The sequence below is a fragment of the Trachypithecus francoisi genome, unplaced genomic scaffold, assembly GCF_009764315.1.
Source record: "Trachypithecus francoisi isolate TF-2019V2 unplaced genomic scaffold, Tfra_2.0 Lachesis_group4, whole genome shotgun sequence".
Lineage (NCBI taxonomy): Eukaryota > Metazoa > Chordata > Mammalia > Primates > Cercopithecidae > Trachypithecus > Trachypithecus francoisi.
This window is the reverse complement of record NW_022681469.1, coordinates 92,321,184-92,340,981: the sequence shown is the minus strand read 5'-3', so window position 1 is coordinate 92,340,981 and position 19,798 is coordinate 92,321,184. Positions and strand designations below refer to the sequence as shown.

General features: G+C 37.6%; 1 pseudogene; it reads right to left on the bottom strand.

Moving 5' to 3' along the window:
• Positions 1-4,434: 4,434 nt before the first annotated feature.
• Positions 4,435-5,582, bottom strand: LOC117072163 (annotated as a pseudogene).
• Between the last annotated feature and the right edge of the window lie 14,216 nt (positions 5,583-19,798).

Sequence of the window (19,798 nt, the reverse complement as noted above, 5' to 3'; positions counted from 1 at the left end):
TTGGTTCTTTGAAAACTCTCCATACTGCTTTTCATCGGAGTTGTACTATAGTTATACGTGATTTAAAGTGTTATATTTAAATTTTATCAAAACCATAAGAAAACTGTGAATAATCTTCCACAAATATTTTAGGATTATTTTATATCCAGGGTTGGCTCATGGCATTACAAATCTAATCATCTATATATGTTGAATCACTTTATTGTGGGTCCTGTTGAAGCAAAAGCAAACAGCAGGGTTAAAATGTCAGGCTAAATAGCACTGGGGTCAAAGCGGCAGGACAGAAAGAGTGAAGTCAAAATTGCCTACTTCCTCTTTCACAAATGTTTCTTCTACACATTGATCTTTGTGATTCGTTCAATAATTCTTAAGTTGTCCAACAGATGGTAATTAAGGGCCTTCTACATTCTAGGCACTGGAGATTCAACAGGGAACAAAGGACAAAGCCCTTGCCTCACAGAGTTTACATCTTCAAGGGGAGGAGTAGACAAAAGCAAAAAGACAAATGCATATATTTAGGCGGTAATAAGTGCTCCAGAGAAAAATAAAGCAGAGTAAAGAAGTTTGGCAAGGCACAGGTGTGAATTTAGGAAGTCCTCACTGGTCTTTGCTCACTAATCTGAAGGAAGAGAGAGGGCAAGACAAATGTATACATGGAAGATGAGTGTTCTTGGCAGAGGGATGGATCAAAGACCCTGAGATGGGAGAATTCATGGTTTGTCTAAGGTAGACCAGTGACATGTAACTTTAGTAAGCCCTTTGGGGACTCGGACTTTCACTCTGTGTGAGATGTGAAGATGATGGGTGTTCTCAGGCAAGACAGTGACATGCTCTGAGTGAATGCAGTCTGGAGCTAAGGCTGCTGGGGTTGAGTCCCAGTTTTCTGACCTGTTAGCTGGGTGACTTTGGGCAAATTATTATTATTTTCTCTGTGCCTCTGTTTTCTTTCCTGTAAAGTGGGATAATCATGGTTCCCACTACATAGGGGTAGAATAAGTATTAAAGTATTTAATATTTGTAAAGTGTTTTGAGCAGTTCCTGGCACAAACTAATGCATGGAAGTATGTGCTACATAAATAAGTAAAGGTATTTTATAGTATCGTTTTGACTGTGGTATAAATAATTGTGTGTGTGTGTGTGTGTGTGTGTGTGTTGGGAGTGATGGAAGGGTATTCAAGTTGGAAGCATGTAGACCTATTAGGAAACTAATCTAGCATGGCAATGATGCTGATTTAGACCCAGATGGGAATAGTGAAAGTAGTAAGCAGTGATTAGATTTGAAGTGTATTTGAAAATAAAACTGATAGACTAGAAGTGGAGTGTGAGTGAAGGAGAAGAGTGGAGGCTATCTCTAAGGTTTTCAGACTGAGCTACTGGAAGAACAACACTGCCATTTTCTGAGGTAAGGAACACTATAGGAAGAACTGTGGAGAGTTGCTGATCCAATAAAAATTATATCCTTGGACCAGTGATCAAAAAAGGGTTGGTGTAGATTCTGAGTGCAGACATCTGAATGTTTAATGGACTTAAAAATATAAAACTCCTATTAATATATTTTCAAGACAATAAGAGTGCAAGTCGATCCATTAGGTATGGAACTCAGTGGGGTATAGAAAATCCCAGGGAATTCAAGATACTGGACGTAATCTTTAGGAATTCAGTGACGAGCTATGAAATACTGAACCAGTGCGTTCTTGAGTGTATCTTGAAAACAGATCTTGAAATAAAGTTTCAGAAGGCCTTTGGAAGATAGGGCTCATAGAAAATGAAAAATGGGCAAACCCATGATCTGTGGACACAGCCAAATAACAACCAACACAACAAACGACAACACAACAGATAAGCTTTCTTTTGCTTTCAGTTGCTAAACTTTGTGGAAAATACATTATGTCCAAGGATAAAGAAGAAGTTGCACTGATCTTTTATAGTACCAGACTCAAATTTACTAGTCATAGAATTTTGTATAGCTGAAATTGTTAGTTCTGAAAGCCTTAAACTATGTATTAAGATACACTGAGGAAAATAAATTTTGCTAATTTGAGAAGATATACAAAGATAATATATTGAAGTTGAATTCCTTTGTCAAATCTATTGTTCTTTCCAAAGTTTTCCAATATAATTTAAAATAGCCAAAGATAGCCCACCTTGAATTGAAATAAAATTAATTCAGCAATATATATTTATTTGTAATTTACATGACTATGAACCTACAAAAAAGGACTTACTTGAAATACAAAGGATCCTTGTGATTACTTCTATTTAGAACTTACGTTTAATTTGTTCTCTGCTTAAGTACAAAATACAAACATTTTTCTAGTAACCATTTTTATTTCAGAGTGCAGAGGTGTAGGGCATCATTATTCCTTTGCAGTAAATAAGCATCTATTTTCATTCATGGTGCTTCTCATTGCTGATTTAATATCTTATCCGTATCTCTAATTCCAGGGTTACTGAACTTAGATCAGTGTGGCTATGACATAGAAAATACCTGTGAATATCATTCAGCTCCATTGTTAATTAAATATGGATTGGAGTATGATTAAAAAATTAGTAAAGACATGCTTAAGAAGGTACTATAGAAAGAAGGATGAACTTGGGACTAGAAGACTTAAAATTATGCAGTGACCTTTTCACTCAGGTTCTGACTTATCCAAAATGATGTACCTGGGCTAAGGATTGGGGCAATATTTGGGTTCTGCAAATTTCCATATTTAGAATCAAAGTTAGATAATACAAGATGTATTTTTAAATAAATGATTTGAAGTAGAGAGAAGGGTAGTGTCTTTGCTTGTGGCTTTTTTTGGGTTGAATATTGTGGCAGTGGAGCTGGGGAGGGGGCTGCCATAGCAAATCCAGATGCATATTGGGAAAGCTGAGGGTGTCAGGGCTGGTTGTCTGCTTTCCCTGGCAGATCCTCCAGAGCAACCTACACATTTGCTTGAGTAAGACATCATGATTTATAGCTGTGATGCAATATTAGCAGAACTAGCTTTTGAGGCATAAACTTGAGGTTCCTGGTGCCTCATGGCCAACCCTGACATGCAAGGCATTCAGAGATTCCCTCTGCTATCCCAACCTCCACGAGTGTGTGTGTGTGTGTTTGTGTGTTGGGCATTGTGGTTTAGAGATGATGGTAAGACACGTGAAGTGGTTCAGACCTGAGGTCAGGATTAAGAGTGTAGAGATTTTCCTTCTGGTGGCAAATGGCTGAGGACAATAACAGGTGCCACCATGAGAGCCCAGTGAGCCAGACCAACTAGCAACAACTTAGCAGCACCAAAACAAGTCATCTGAGATGTTGAGAGGTGAAGCCAGCTGGACTTCTGGGTCCGTGGGAACTTGGAGAACTTTTATGTCTAGCTAAAGGATTGTAAATGCACCAATCAGTGCTCTGTGTCTAGCTAAAGGATTGTAAATTCACCAGTCAGCACTCTGTAAAAATGCACCAATCAGCATGCTGTAAAATGGACCAATTAGCACTCTGTAAAATGGACAAATCAGTGAGACATGGGAGGGGCCAAATAAGGGAATGAAAGCTGGCCATCCCAACCAGTAGTGGCAATCCGCTTGGTTCCTCTTCTGCAATGTGGAAGCTTTGTTCTTTCTCTAGTCAAAATAAATTTTGCTGCTGCTCACTCTTTGGGTCTGCACTACCTTTATGAGCTATAACACTCACTGCGGTGGTCTGCAGCTTCACTCCTGAAGCCAGTGAGACCACGAACCCACCGGGAGGAATGAACGACTCCGGATGTGCCACCTTTAAGAGCTGTAACACTCACTGCAAAGGTCAGTGGCTTCACTCCTGAAGTCAGCAAGACCATGAACCCACCAGGAGGAACTCTGGATACATCTGAACATCTGAAGGAACAAGCTCTGGACACACCATCTTTAAGAACTGTAACAGTGTGAGGGTCCGTGGCTTCATTCTTGATGTCAGTGAGACCAAGAACCCACTGGAAGGAACTAATTCCAGACACAATGTGACCCTGGTAGGCCATCTAACCATGGATATAAGCAAAATCCTCAAATCCCAGAAGATAGCACACATGGGCCTGAGGGTGTGGGATGAAAGCCCCCTGTCCCTCAGCACAAAAATTTCCCATAAACTGCATCATATGCCCAGATGCCAGAGGAGGAAAGAACTGTGAAAGACTGAGCATTTACTTTAAATAAATTATTTTCTGCTCAGACTCTTTTAAAGAAAAAAATTATTTAATAAAGATTTCAAACATCAAAACATTAAAGAAAATAGTGTAATGAACTACCATATATTCTGATTCTAGAATCATCAATTTGTTGCCATGGACACATAACCTATCTTTCTTTTTCTCTTTCTTTTTTTCCTCATTAAACTTTTCCTTAATGGGTCTCAAAATTCTGTGACAGATTTTTGTTTTTTTCTATTAAAATGTACTGATTTTGAAAACTAATAACTTAAAACTGCCTCATGAAAAAGAAACCAAAATGGTTCACAAAACATTCTCCTTTCCTTCTGAAGATTTTACAAGGCAATGTTATCATTAACTGGTCTTTGATTATTAAAGTTAAATGGCTAGTTGAAAGAAATAGTTCTGAGACTGTTCTTCCACCATTGATTAAGACTGAGGTGTCAGGGAGTAGAGATAATATGCATTTAGCCTTCTGAGCTTTCTGGGCAGACTTGGTGACCTAGGTTCCTCCAGCAGCCCTCTTGTCTGCTGCTTTGATGACACCCACAGCAATTATCTGTTTCATATGACAAACTGCAAAATGACCCAAAGAAGGACAGTCAGAGAATCTCTCAACCCACCTGGGTTTGCCAGAAACAATTTCAGTGACAACAGCTTCACCTAATTTCAAGAATGTAGGGCCATCTTCCAGCTTCTTACAAGAATGGTGATCAGTCTTTCCCCTCAACTCAGCAAAATTGCAAGCAATGTGAACTGTTTGACAATCTAGAATAGCGGCATAGCCAGCACTGATTTGGCCTGGATAGTGGAGGATAATCACCTGAGCAGTGAAGCTAGTTGCTCCCACTGATGGGTCATTTTTCCTGTCACCAGCAACATTGCCATGACAGACATTTTTGACAGATATGTTCTTGGCATTGAGGCCCACATTGTCCCCAGGAAGAGCTCCACTCAAAGCTTCATGGTGCATTTTAACAGACTTTACTTCAGTTGTGACGTCGACTGGAGCAAAGATGAGCACTGTGCTGGGTTTGGGAACCCCAGTCTCCACTCAGGCTGCAGAAAGTTCCAATACCACCAATTCTGTAGACATCCTGGAGAGGCAGACTCAAGGTCTAGTCAGTTGGATGAGTTGTTGGTAGGATGCATTGCAGAGTTTCAAGAAAGCAGCATGGTTTCGCTGACATTGCCATCTTTAGAGGTGACTTTTTGTCCCTTGAACCAAAGCATATTAGCACTTGGCTCCAGCAAGTTCTCACCATTCCAACTAGAAATTGGCACACATGCTACTGTGTCAGGGTTGTAGCCAATTTTTGTAATGTACATGCTGACTTCCTTAATGATTGCCTCTTACCTCTTATGGCTATAGGGTGGCTCAGTGGAATCCATTTTGTTAACATCAATAATTCGTTGTTTCACTCATTTAAAATCTGAGATACTTGAAGGAGCCTTCTCCCATCTCAGCAGCCTCCTTCTCAAACTTTTCAATGGTTCTTTTGTTGATCACCCCACACTTGTAGGTCAGATGGCCAGTAGTGGTGGACTTACCCTAATCTACATGTCTATTAATGATGATGCTGATATGAGTCATTTCTTTCTCGTTTTGGCTTTGATTTAGTGGTAATTTTCACAACACTCATGTTCTGGCTACAAACTCGTTATGAAAAAGCTTTTTTTTGTTTCTTTTCCTTTTTCTCCTATGCCCTCCCCCATTCTGCTCTGCCCTCCCCTCCCCCGCCCCTGCACCTTCCTAGTCTGGCAAAAATATTTTAAAGCAAATCCGGGTATCATACCACTTTAATTTCTATATATTTCACTCTTCCCTCTAAAGCCCTTTGCTATACAAGCAAACCTTGTATAACTACTCCTTAGACCAGAAGAAACTTAACACTTTTACTTGGAAAACTTAACATTTTTTTCCTCTTGATATCCAGCAGTGTGTGGCTTAAGAATAACATTAGATCAGTAATAGAAAAAAAAAACACTATTTTTTCTTTGCACATTTCCTTTTAAGATAAAAGGTTGTTGGACATCTCCAATATAGCCATCTTATATTTAAGTAAGTAATTTATAAGATTTCACTTCTCTTCCTCATTGAGATAGTGATTATACAAGCCAATATTTTGTGTGTGTTTTGAAAGGGAGCTACATATTAGTCAACTTGGAAATCTCAAAAAACACTTTCAGCAACTCCATAGAGTACAGACATTTACCATACTTGACGTCTTATAATAGTAAGTATAGAAACATGAACAATTTTTGGAGCATGTAAATTGGTGGCAGAAGATGACATGTGCATATATTTATGCATGCATACACACACAAACATACACTTTTACCCAAGCATTTCACTTATAATTCCCTGAAAGTGTATCTACCTTAGGAAGCATCGATTCCCAGCATTTTGGGGTCATTCAATTATTTTTAAAATAATTTTATGAAAGTTAAAGACCCTGTCTCCAAAATTGAACACTCACACACTCACACAATTTTGAATACATTTTTATTGATTCAAATGCAGCCTTGTATCTACAGGATACCCTTCTAGCAGCCATAATCGAACCATTTTCATCTTACTTTTTGGCCTTGCGTACATTTTGACTTTATGTTAACTGACGTATTTTTATATCTGTTTTGCTACAAGCTTCAGTGCCAGGAATATCTTTTATCAGTAATGCTCAGAAATGTTCATTTTTCCAGGAAGATCACTGGGGCCTCCCCCTGCTTGGCACTTATTGCTCTGTATTCTCCTTGCCAATTCAAATACCTGCCTTTCCTTCTAAACCCTGAACTTCTCAAGGGCAGAGACAAGGTCTCGTTTAGAGGAGTGCAGCCTCCAAGATCATGTCTAGTTTTAACAGCCCCTAAATAATTACTTATTGGATTTTGTGCAAAGTGTTATTCTCATTAAACACTTATGAAGATATGTGAAGTCCAGTGATTTGCCCAAAATCAAACAATGAATAAGTGGTGTAGTGGATATGACTCTCAAGACAGCTGACTGTCAGTCCAAAGATATTTCCAATACATTACCTGTCAAGGATTAAAAAAAAAAAAAAAATAGCTGCAGTGCAAGTCACTACCAATGTGTGAACTCTTGTCAGAGAGAAGGTCTCGCTAGCTTGGGGATGACCCTGAGAATGGAGCATAACTGTTCAGAGCCTTATGATATGGGTCTCAAAGAGGAAAAGAAAGGAAATCTTGAGGTAGAGAGAGGCTTCCAGAGAGCAAGACAATATATATCTTAGGAAAACTCTGTTATAGTCATCAAAATGATGGCACATTTTAGGATGTGTAGATTAGTGGGTACTTTAAGAAACATTCTTGCAACCTAGGATATCAGATTGCAAGCCCAGGTAACTAGTTAACTGGTTGGCCGCAGTTCAGTATTATTATTGGCTCATGCCTTCCTATCCACTTCTCCCTCCCAGCTGCCAATTTCTACAAAAGAAATCTCATTAATGTCATTTGTTCGTGATATGTCTGTGTTGTTTCTGTAACTCTTTTTGTAGAAAAATAATCTGTTATTTTTTGTTTTATAAGTGAAAAAGTTGGATGTTTGTGAAAATATAAGATGGACTTTAGTGATGGTTTAGCCATTATCAACTTCTTAATCAATTTGATCAACTTAAATGGTGACTTTATGGTGAATGGCACAGAACACCTAAAGTGTCTGGTTTAACAGCTGAAACAACTCTTTGAGTCGCTGATTTATTTTTTCATTTTATTCCATTTAAATTTTTATAATATAGGCTTTCTGAAATTTGCCACATCTCTGAAAGTAGAAAACAAGTCAATAGAAGACATTTCTAAGAAAAGCCAGCAACCAGCGTGAGCAGAATAAATTTGAACATGTTAACTATAAGTTCATACTCAAAGAGTGAACTCATATTTATTGTGGACAACTTCTAAATGGGAAAGGTTGAGGGAATATGTTCAGAGAATAGCCTAACTTTTAGAGAAATTGCAGTCATTTTCTGTTTTGGGGGATACATGAAATATTTAGGAAAGTTGTGCTTCTGTTGACTTTGATTGAAAAATCTATTACAGGGTCTTTTTAGTTTACTTGGATGATTCATTTTGAAATCTGGCATTAAGAGAGCATTAAGAAAATACTGTGGAAAGAGAATCTCACAACATCTAGCCCTAAGGCATTTGAAAATCTTCTCTTTATCTTTTTATGTTAATTTCTTAATTTTTTAAAAAGTCAAATGCTGATAGTAAATATTCATCCCCCCAAAACAGCATTTGTGAAATATCTCTTATGTATAAGTATGTTCATAGCATGGGATCATGAATAAATTTGTATTTAGGGTTGAACTAAGCCATAGATAATGCAAGTATTTTGGGGGAAGATACCCTTATTAAGGTATGTCACAAGATTTCTTATTGAGAGGCCCATCTCATGCCACCCTCTTCCAATTACCTGAGATTGACACTGTTGCCTTCCTAAAGAAGATACCACTTATTGTTAATGGGTGTAGGAGATTGCAATGCTCTGTGTGCACACATGCATGCACACACACATACACACGCACTTGTTAAGATACCTACAGCAAAGGAAAAAAAGGAAAAAGAAATCATGTGTTATCAAAGACTTAACGTCATTTCAGGGATGTGTCAAGGTTCTAAGGTTGGCCTAAAATTAACATTTTTTTGTTTGTTTCTTGCTAGGGTGAAAAATTAAGCCATGCGTTTCTATTAGCTGACGAACACAATTGGTTTGCAAGACTAGATGACCAATACCAGGTCAGATGAGGGCACTGATGAAAAATAACACAGAGCAGGTAAGTTTTTTTATTTATATTTGGCGAGACCTGGGAGAAGCCGAATGAGAAAGGGTATACATGGCAGCCCAGATTTTACAGCTCTGCATGGGGATCAAAGGTTACAGTGAAGGAACGGGAGATTCCAAGAGAGAAGTAGGCAATCACCAACATGGTTTTCTTTGACGCTGTGCTGAGCTCTGGCCTACAGAGAAGAAGGTAGACCTCAACAGGGAGACAAGTGGGACTTGAGTGAGTTTAGCAGGGCTCACTAGCTCTGTGGAGATCTGGCAGCATCACTGTCACATTCTAATTATTTGCTATGGAGGTGGAAAAAGTATTGCGAAAGAGCAATTCGAATAATCACAAAAATGGAGGAATGCAGATGAACTGAGAGAAACAGGGCTTCCCATATAAGCCACTAACAGAACATATTTGAGGAAAAAAGATCTTTAAGATAGTCACGGGGGGTAGTGAAAATGTGTTAAGCACTTTTACAAGTTTTTTTTCTCATAAAATCCTTAAGATAACCCTATGAAGTGGATCCTATTATTATCTCCATGTTACAGAGGGAAACACTGAGGCTTGAAGACGTTGAATAAGTTTCCCAGGATCTCACAGCTACCAAGTAGCAGAGCTCGGATTGAAATCTAAGGAAAGGCAAGGTAGTTTAAAATAAATATTCAAAGAGGAAAGTCATGTGAAGGGGGATTTTTTTTTTTTTTTTTTAAATCAAGTATAGCTCTGGAGGGCAGAACTAATGGGAAGTTAAAGAAAAAGGTAAATTTCAGTAAGTTGTAAGCTTTCTGAATTTTAGAACTAACCCTGGGGGAAGAACTCCTTCATGAAATCATGAGCTGTATACACTAGAATCATTCAAGTGCAGCTAAAATGGCCACGTGTCAGAGAAGCTGTAGAGGGATTTCAGATTTGAGTGGGAATGTTAGAGCAAGTGACCTTTAAATCCCTGTGGTTTAAAATTACTATGATATGAGTTAGTTCCTCAACATCTGGATTACATGTATTTTCAGGCTTGAAAAATAAGAGTTCAATCTCAGTTAACTCTGATTTCCCTGGAAGCCAAAACAGAAAGGGAAAATTATATTCTGAATTTGATAAAAAGGTAGAAAGTTAATGAGTAATAGCAAACTTTTCCTTTGCTTTCATTTCAGAGGGCAATTGAATACAAAGGTCAGTGTTTATTTGTTAATCTCCCTCCTTAGAGGAAGTATGACATAACAGGGGCTTTAAGGTGGTTTTAAAATATAAATATTACCAACTTCATTTGCATTTATATCCTTGTGTCATTGATAATTACCATCTTTAATTGCCATCCATGGTCTAGTTTTTGACACAGGTCTAGGAATCTATGGGTCCCATAAAACATTTGTAATCTTTAAAAGCCATGCACTTATTACACATTTATCAATTAATCCAAATCTAATAAAAATAATTATTATTTTTCTTACCACTAAGTATAGTTTTAACAGCAAAGTGATAAAAAGAATTAAAAGTTCTTAACTCAGTTGAGATTTTGATCTCTTTAAAACCCACAGTGGCATGGTAGTCTCAGCAGGTGGAAGACCAAAAATACTTCTTGTCATATTATTACTTGTGAGCTGCTCTCAAAACTAGAGCAAAAAAGAGAAACTACTCTCACCCTCCTTGTAAGATTTTTCTTATTCATACAGTAAAGATGTTGGAAAATGAAGACCTATAAAATCAAGGATAGACTAACTTTATAAAACAAAGGAAAGAAAGAATCATATTCAATCCTGCTTGGTTAAGCAAAATGCAACAGTGAACATGTATCTTATGGGTTATGTATCTAAGACCAGGAAGGTTACCTAGTTGTTGTAGAAGTAAAGCAAATGGAATACAATGCACATATAAAGACCAGAAACATAATTATAATTCCATTTTTTTGGCAATTGAATAGAAAGTAAAAAATTTCTTTTTGATAAGATTCCCAAGGAATAGGAATGCTTATAATCAATCATCTTATTAGGAGTGAGACCTACTGATTTAGTTCAACTAGGTGAATTAAAAAGTTATTCTGCATAAAATCTTAAACTTGGTGCTGAAGAAATCATAAAATGAGACACAATCTTTAAAGAGTTTACCACTGGGCACACATCAGTCAAATGAGCCAGGAACTATAATAAAAGGCAATATATTATGTATATTGTAACTGAGGTATAAACAAAGTACAGTGGATTCAAAGGAGAAACCGCTCACTTCCTATTTGGGGTGGAGAAAAGGTAAGGCTTCCTAGGAGAAATGACATTTGGAAAATGGGTGAAATACTTACAGGTTAAAAAAAAGGAGGAAGAATGTACCAGGCAGATAGATGATTAAAGGTGTGATGACAGGCAAGTGTGAGTCCCGAGAAAGTATACCAGAAGAGTGGAGCAGACGAATGTGAGGAGGTGAGGCATAGGAGCTGCTACGGGAGATGCAGGCTGAAGTCAAGTGTGATGCGTCTCCTCACAAGGCTAACAGGTCTGCACTTATTTTCACAGGTGATAAGGAGTCATTTAATGTATGGAGTTAAGGGATGACAGGATCACAGGGCAACCTTGAGTGTTGTGTGCAGATTGTTCACTGCAGAATCTTAGAGAGTGTCATTCACCTGGTGACCCTGTTGATTTCTGTATTTCATAGGACCATATTTTAGTCATTATAAGTGTGTTATATAATGAGAAATTTCTTGACAGATGGAAGTCAAGTGTCTTGAAGATGGGATGCCTTTCTTGATTTGTACAAATGCACCATGTGGGGGCAATGGTAGTTCATGACAGCTGTGCTCTGGGTAGACACATCTTAAAGGTAGAACTGATGGCTTCAAGGAGAGTCTGGAGACTTTGATAACTGTACACACAAAAACAGGAGCTTCACTTGGAAGGGAGGCTGATAGAGAATCTAGGTGGGAGGCAATGAAAGAAGAACCCACACATGACTTCAGTGATGGGTGACAGATAATGGTGGCCAACAGGAAATAGAAAAGTGAGAAGGGAGATTTATTAAGGCAAGGGAAACGAGGCAGGGAGAGGGCAGAGGTGCACACACTTTGGGGCCAGCATTGTTGGCAGAACATCCAGGTGGAAGTGTCAAGTGTGAGGCTGAAGTGCTGGTCTGGAGGGCAGGGCAGGCGCTGGGCCAGAACCATCCACATAAATGTGATGGCTGGGTCTCAGGGAATTCATGAGATAAAGACAGAGCTCTAGAGAGAGGCGAGCAGAGTGTAACTAGTATCAGAAGCAATCCTCGTTCTTATCACATTTTGCTCTCTAACCCCAAAAGAATTAGGAATAAATCTTGTAAAAGGAGCCTGCCTTCTTAGTAATGTGGTTGTTGGATAGCTTGTTTCATTTCTAGCTCCTGCCAACCATCCAATGCAGTCAGAAGGCCAGCTTTATCCAAAAACATGCCATTTATTTTTTCAGTATAAGATTAGATAAGAGTGACAGCAGGAGAAGCTTTCTGACCAAAGGCAGAATCGTTGATGACCTGGTAATGTTTCAGTGGTGAAATGGAAACACATGAATCAATTATGAATGCAATCAACTCCTCACTCAAGAAAGAAAGCAATGGCAAAAACTACCTGAAAGTATCCTTATTTGATCCTCTTATGCACTGTATGTGACTCCATATTTTCATTTCCGTTTTTCCTAATCTGATACTAAAATTAATTTACATTTCATAAAGCCATAAAATTAATGACAAGACAAAATAGTCAAGAAGTGCATCAGGTGGCAGAGAAGGAATTCTGAGATAAGAATGTCTGCGTTGTGTAAGTCTTATACAGAGAGTGAGGGTTTATTCTAGCTGTGCTGAGCTGCTCATCTCATAGTTTCAGACTGGCTGGAACACTTCCTGGTATCAGTGCACTCATACTTACCTCGTGATGAAGATCCCAGCCGCCAACAAGGTATCGATGTTCCAAATGTTATGTAGAAGTTGACTATTAAATAAAACATATCTCCAACTTGCCTACCCCTTTACTTGCCATTTTAACTATTTTAATAGACTTGGGGGTCCAATCTAAGCTGGGAGTCATAAAATATTGGTTCTTCTGAGTCTTCAAGAAAGTTTTAAAAAGAGAGCAACATTTGGGTCAACATCAATATTTCCTTGATGTGTCATTTTAAATTCCTACCATGACTATACTTTGTTTTCTGCACTTTTCAGAGAAGAAGTGTATTATGTGCCAGTGTCTCCAGGATGATGGAGAAGAGTTTGATAGTCTAGTAATCCATTTGAAAGTTAACATTCTGATCCCCTCATCTGAATATAACTATTACTGATATTCAGTTTGATAGCTGATATTCTCATTGAACTAGAATGATTTTTAATGTAGTGAGCTATATTTAAGGATGTCATTGGTGTATTAGAGAGATAACTGTTTATTCAGCACTTTGATCTACAAATAAAAATATATAATATGTAACTTTTAAAAGAACACTCAGTGTAGATGAATATTTGCAAGACAAAGGCAGAAAAACTTGGGCCTTTTCAAAGAGTATTTGGGGTGTAAAATTTATGAATTTGATTATACTTTAAAAAGTATAGTGAGAAACATTAAATCTATCTAAACAAAGATGTCCTTAGTATGGGAGACGGTTCTCTCAAATATTATGTAAATTTGAACAATCTTGTTTTCTCCTCCATTTAGATACTGTTCTAAATTATTATCCCATATTAGTCCATTTTACTGATTAAAAGATGTGCCCAATCTCGTATTACTGAAAAGCACATATATTAAATACATAGCTCTTCATAGAGAGCTGTGTTTTTTCTCAATACTGTAAATTTTCATTAAAAGAAGCTAAACCAACAAATAAGCACACATACTAATATACACTTAAACATACCAATTAGGCGCTTGAATTAAAGACAGCTCCTCATCTGCAATTTGTGAGAAATAAAATATATGTGCTCAGTTAATGCAGCTTATTTAGCTAGTTTGTTATAAATATTTATTGATGTCAGATGACAACTGAGAAATTTAATCAGTGCATGCAAGAACATAGTTTCTTATGAATGTAAATCAGGTAAAAATTCAGAAGGAAAAATGTATGGCTATTGAAGATCTTACAGAAATGACTTTAAAATGAACCTGGGAAAAAAGAAAACAAATTTAATTTCATTTTCATCTAGAATATTTTTTAAATGTTACGAAATGTTTGTAACTTTCTTTTATTTTATTTTAAATACTTAGGGACTTCCTGGTCTAGAGTAAATCTGGAGTCCAGAATATTAAAACTTTTTGAGGAAAAGTTTTGCTTTCAGACTTGTCCCACAGTGTTATAAAATCTCTCGGGAATAAACTTGCAGAATTATAAAGATGTTCTTCCAAAGTTTCACTTGGCTTCAATGGCCTGCTTTTTTATTTTTATTTTTTCTGCTGTTGAGTAAAACGTAAAACAGCCCACCAATCAACCAGTCGACCAAACAAAAAAGGCTGGATATCTAGAAATGTATAATATGTAAAACTGTGAATGTTAATAGTGAATACCTCAAGAAATATGGTTGGAAGGATAAGTAGATAGTGATGCAAAAACATAAAAGGATTATGGTCTCTTATTTTCTCTGGTTGATAGCATGCACAAGTAACTAGGAAAGTCAACTCAACTCAATGTGCGATTGCTGAAGACTGAATTGTTTCCCTCCCAAATTCATATATTGAAGTCCTAACTCCTAGTATGCCTCAGAATGTGACTATGTGGAGACAAGAAATTTGAGGTAAAGAAAGTTAGATCAGGCTATTATGTTGGGATCCTAATCCAGTTTGACTGGCGGTCTTATAAAAAGTGGGAATTAGGATATGCAGAGATATAAGAGATGAATGTGTTTAAAGAGATGGTCATGCGAGGACACAGGGGACTGGTGTCCATCTGCAAGCCATGGAGAGCCCTCAGAATTGCCAGAAAATACCAGTCTGTGGTATTTTGCTATGGTAGCCTTGGAAAACTAACACAGTGATAATGAAGTAAATACTGAGTCTTTGAAGGAAATGCATTTTTGAATCATTTGAATGTCTTATAAGTGCACATATTCTGGCATTTGAACTACAGGCCCCTGTATATATTGGTACTTACTCAACATCTCTCACTATCACTGTTAACTGTCATTTAACAAATTTATCTATCAAGCTCTCCTTCATCTGCCCACTTCTTTTTTTTTTGTGATCTTAGCAGTGGTTCTTTATTATTATTTTTATATTTTATTATACTTTAAGTTCTAGGGTACATGTGTGCAATGTGCAGGTGTGTTACATATGTATACATGTGCCATGTTGGTGTGCTGCACCCATTAACTCGTCATTTACATTAGGTATATCTCCTAATGCTATCTGTCCCCTCTTCTCCCACCCCCTGACAGGCCCCGGTGTGTGATGTTCCCCATCCTGTGTCCAAGTGTCCTCATTGTTCAATTCCCACCTATGAGTGAGAACATGCGGTGTTTGGTTTTCTGTCCTTAGGATAGTTTGCTGAGAATGATGGTTTCTAGTTTCATCTATGGTCCTACAAAATACATGAACTCATCCTTTTTTATGGCTGCATAGTATTCCATGGTGTATATGTGCCACATTTTCTTAATCCAGTCTATTATTGATGGACATTTGGGTTGGTTCCAGGTCTTTGCTATAGTGAATAGTGCCACAATAAACATATGTGTGCATGTGTTTTTATAATAGCATGATTTATAATCTTTTGGGTATATACCCAGTAATGGGATGGCTGGGTCAAATGGTATTTCTAGTTCTAGATCCTTGAGGAATCGCCACACTGTCTTCCACAATGGTTGAACTAGTTTACAGTCCCACGAACAGTGTAAAGTCGTTCCTATTTCTCCACATCCTCTCCAGCACCTGTTGTTTCCTGACTTTTTAATGATCGCCATTCTAACTGATATGAGATGGTATCTCATTGTGGTTTTGATTTGTATTTCTCTGATGGCCAGTGATGATGACCATTTTTCCATGTGTCTGTTGGCTGCATAAATGTCTTCTTTTGAGAAGTGTCTGTTCATGTCCTTCACCCACTTTTTTATGGGGTGGTTTGATTTTCTCTTGTAAATTTTTTGGGTTCTTTGTAGGTTCTGGATATTAGCCCTTTGTCAGATGGGTAGATTGCAAACATTTTCCCCCATTCTGTAGGTTGCCTGTTCACTCTGCTGGTAGTTTCTTTTGCTGTGCAGAAGCTGTTTAGTTTAATTATATCCCATTTGTCAATTTTGGCCTTTGTTGCCATTGCTTTTGGTGTTTTAGTCCTGAAGTCCTTGCCCATGCCAGATAGCTGTGCCGTACTTCCATGATTACATTTAACCATTGGCTGTGCTTAATAAATAGTAGTTAATGTTATTTTTAATCATGTAAGAAAAATATCTCCCATGTAGATCACAAATTCTTTTTTCAAGATTTTTCAAAGGAATCACAAACTCTAAGCATCACACTCATTATCAGTATTCAGTTATTAGAAAATTTTAACCTTCTACTGTTTCATCTCTTACTGTTTTTATATAATTTTGCTCCTGGTTTTATGGCTTTTCTGTGCACCTAGTTAACTCAGTAAGAATAGATTACTTTCATAAGCCTTTCCTTATTGATTTCCTAGTAGATAGATACCTTACTAGTAGACTTTTCTCTTAAGTGTTTTTCTGACTGTACTTTCTATTAAGTGGAATCATTCCATGGTCATTCCATACATTATGGGACACTGTTTTTGTATAACTGTCCTGTAAATCTAAAGAACTTGAGTAAAGCAAAAGTTTACTCATTCCTTGTGTACCTGCTTTTAGCAGATGTGGTTTCAATTTAATTTTTAGGATGAAATAAATATAGCTTTTTTTTTCTGGCCTTCTTTTTATGTGTATTGGTAGAGAAGGCTCTTGTTTGATTTACAACTTGATTAAGCATAGCTGAGTTTTAATTTTGACCTGATTAAGTGGTCTATAAACAATCATAGGCATAGATAATACACATTAAAATTTTTCTCATTAAATCTCAACCCCAAAGTAGTGTTGGCTTTGATTCTCTTGGTGGAAAACTATGTATAATGAATTTTAATGGCATTGTTGTTAACTTCTAATTGTTTTGTGAATCATGGGAGAGTAAAACATTTATCCTTGGAGGGAGAAAAATGGTATCTGGGTATATAGAGAGAAAAGATAATATTATTGAACATTAAAAAAAGTTATATAAGGTAATCACAAAACTTAATATATTAATTCAGCATCTTCTTTTTTGGATCTTATTTTCTAGTTTAAAGTTATTCAAGGGTAATATTGCAGACATTTGATTTAGAATTGTAGCCATCAGCTTCTGCTGTCAACAAACAACCCCTAAATTTCAGAGACTTACAGTAAACATTACATTTTTATTACTTTTCTGTGTTTATTACAATAAACAATAAACATTAATTTCTTGCTCATGTTACCAGAAGGCTGTAGGTTGACTGCAGTTTTGTTGGTCTCACTGGGCTTCACATGTCTTCCAATTCCTGGGCCTTGGCTGATGAGTACCCACTTGCTGGGGCATGCTTGTCTCATCATGAAGAGAGGTCAAAAAAAGCATGTAAGACACTCACATTCCACTATCCAAAGTGGGTCACAAGGCCAAGCCCCAATCAATGGGGCAAGGAAGTAAATTCTGCCTCCAGGAAAGCACAGCAAGGTTTGGACAGGAATGAATAATCATGAGCAATAATTCAACCTACTATAAGAACCTATTGTGCCCTTTCATTTATTCATATATCTTATTCATTCTGTCCCTCCAGAGAACTCTGACTAATACACCCTGTCTTGGAAACACTGTGGACCTTTTCTGTGAAATCTCATAAAAAGCTCAACATGATAATTCATACTAGAAATAAATCATTTCTAAGTCAGAGAATTTTAGAATATTATATTTTGAGGCCTCAAAGTAAATAGATTAAAGATTTCATTAAATGTATTAAAAATCTGTTAAAGATTAAAGGATCTATTATTTTTAAAGAATATTATATTTTGAGTACCCAGAGTAAAAAGGTTGAATTGGGGCTTGGGGTCCCAATATCCTGCCTGCTGACTGCTTCCTTTCCACCTTCCTGCTCTCCACTTCTTACCACATTTTCTGGCAATCCCTAAAAGAATTCCAGAGAGTGTAGTTTGAAAATAACCAGTACAGCACTCTCAATGAAGTCTCCACAGATGGTAAGGGGTGTTAGGTTACAAAAACATGTAAAACATTTTGTGTGGGTTGAACAAAGTGAAGCAGAACTGCAGGAATTCTCAGAAACTTCACTGTGTTAATAATGTTCCTTGTGAACCTCCAAGAAGGGGATGTATATCTCAGAATTGCTCAAAATTTTATTGAAACAATTTAGTGCTTTGAAACACGTCTAAGAAAAACCTGCATTAGACAATGCTTTTTTATTTATAAAATTATACCTAGGGCAGAGGCTCAAGATAGGACAGTTGGCTGAGTTTTCTCTTTTAGTTAGTTGGAAAGACCAGATCAAAATTCAGGTCTTCCTTCCCTCCTCCAGGAGTCTTTGGCCATGTTGTTGAGTTTGTTTCCATGACCTGGACATACTTTGGCAATGATGTAGTCATTCATGGGGTATTTTAACCTTTGAGAACAATAGTCCTGGTCAATGCCTCTGTTAGGATTCAATATAAGGAAATTGAGTGACCATGAGTAACTAGTTTCACAAACAAAGTGAATGAAGGATTGATTGTATGATCTGAAGCAAATGTTGGAACAAACAGCAACATTAGAAAATACTCAGGGATTTTTTTTCTCTTCAATGACTTTAAGGCTGCATTCATGAAAAAGATAATGGATGTCGAAATCTGTAATTTTCCACAGTACACAAACTCTGCCTTTCACTTTCCCTTTCTTTTTTCCACAAGTAAATGATTTCTGTAAATCTGTTTAATTTATGTCATAGGTTACTACTTAAAACGTTTTCTAAGAGTGATGATATATCACTTAGGAGACAAATTTGAGCCCAGTTCTTGCCTAGAGCTTCATAACTGCTACACATTCAAAGGAGAAGTAACTACTAATTAAAATATTCATCAATTTTCTGTGTCTCAGGAAAATTCAAGGCATCAGTTGGTGGTGGGGGATAAAATGGAGAAGAGTCTTACTCTTAAATAATTATCCGTGACATGGAAATCCAAAATTTTAAGTAGATTAAGGTCTTAAAAATGTATTAGTAAATGGAAAATATTCAAAAGAATAAGGATAGAAGATGTTGAAATCACTTGAAAGAAGTTGTTTCATGTCTCAAAATATCTGTGAAATACATAAAAAATAGAGAAAAGAACAAATGGGTCACAAGAAAGAGGAATACTATAAAATTTAACTTAGATCGTTTCATAAATATTGAGTAAGTGCAACTTCAGATTTTTCTCCATTGTTCTTGAGGAGTAAGTGATGGCAGCTGCGGCCCATCTGAAATGGTTGCTGCAGAGACACTGCCTGCAGCTGGGGAGGTGGGGCCAGGGCTAGGCAGGGCTACGGGCTCCATGGAGCCAGCAGGAGTCAGAAACAGGCAGAAGCCCCACCCCTTCCTAGTTGGAGGGGCAGATCCCCTCCCTCCCGGGCGCAGCTGCAGCCACCCAAGTGTGGCAGCGAACCTGGCATTCCTGTGCTCTTGGGGACCTGGGAAGGCCCCCCCTGCCCCTGCAAGCTTGGAAATGCCTGCTCCCGCTGCCTGGCTCCTCCCCACTCCCAGCACTGTCTCCAATTTCAGAGCAAAGTTGAGGCTGAGCGCTGGTGCTGTCATGACTTGGCCGGGTGTGCGCGTGCTGGGGGCAGCACTGACTTGCCAGTCTCCTACTCCCTTGGCCCCGTCTGGACTTTGGGTGCAA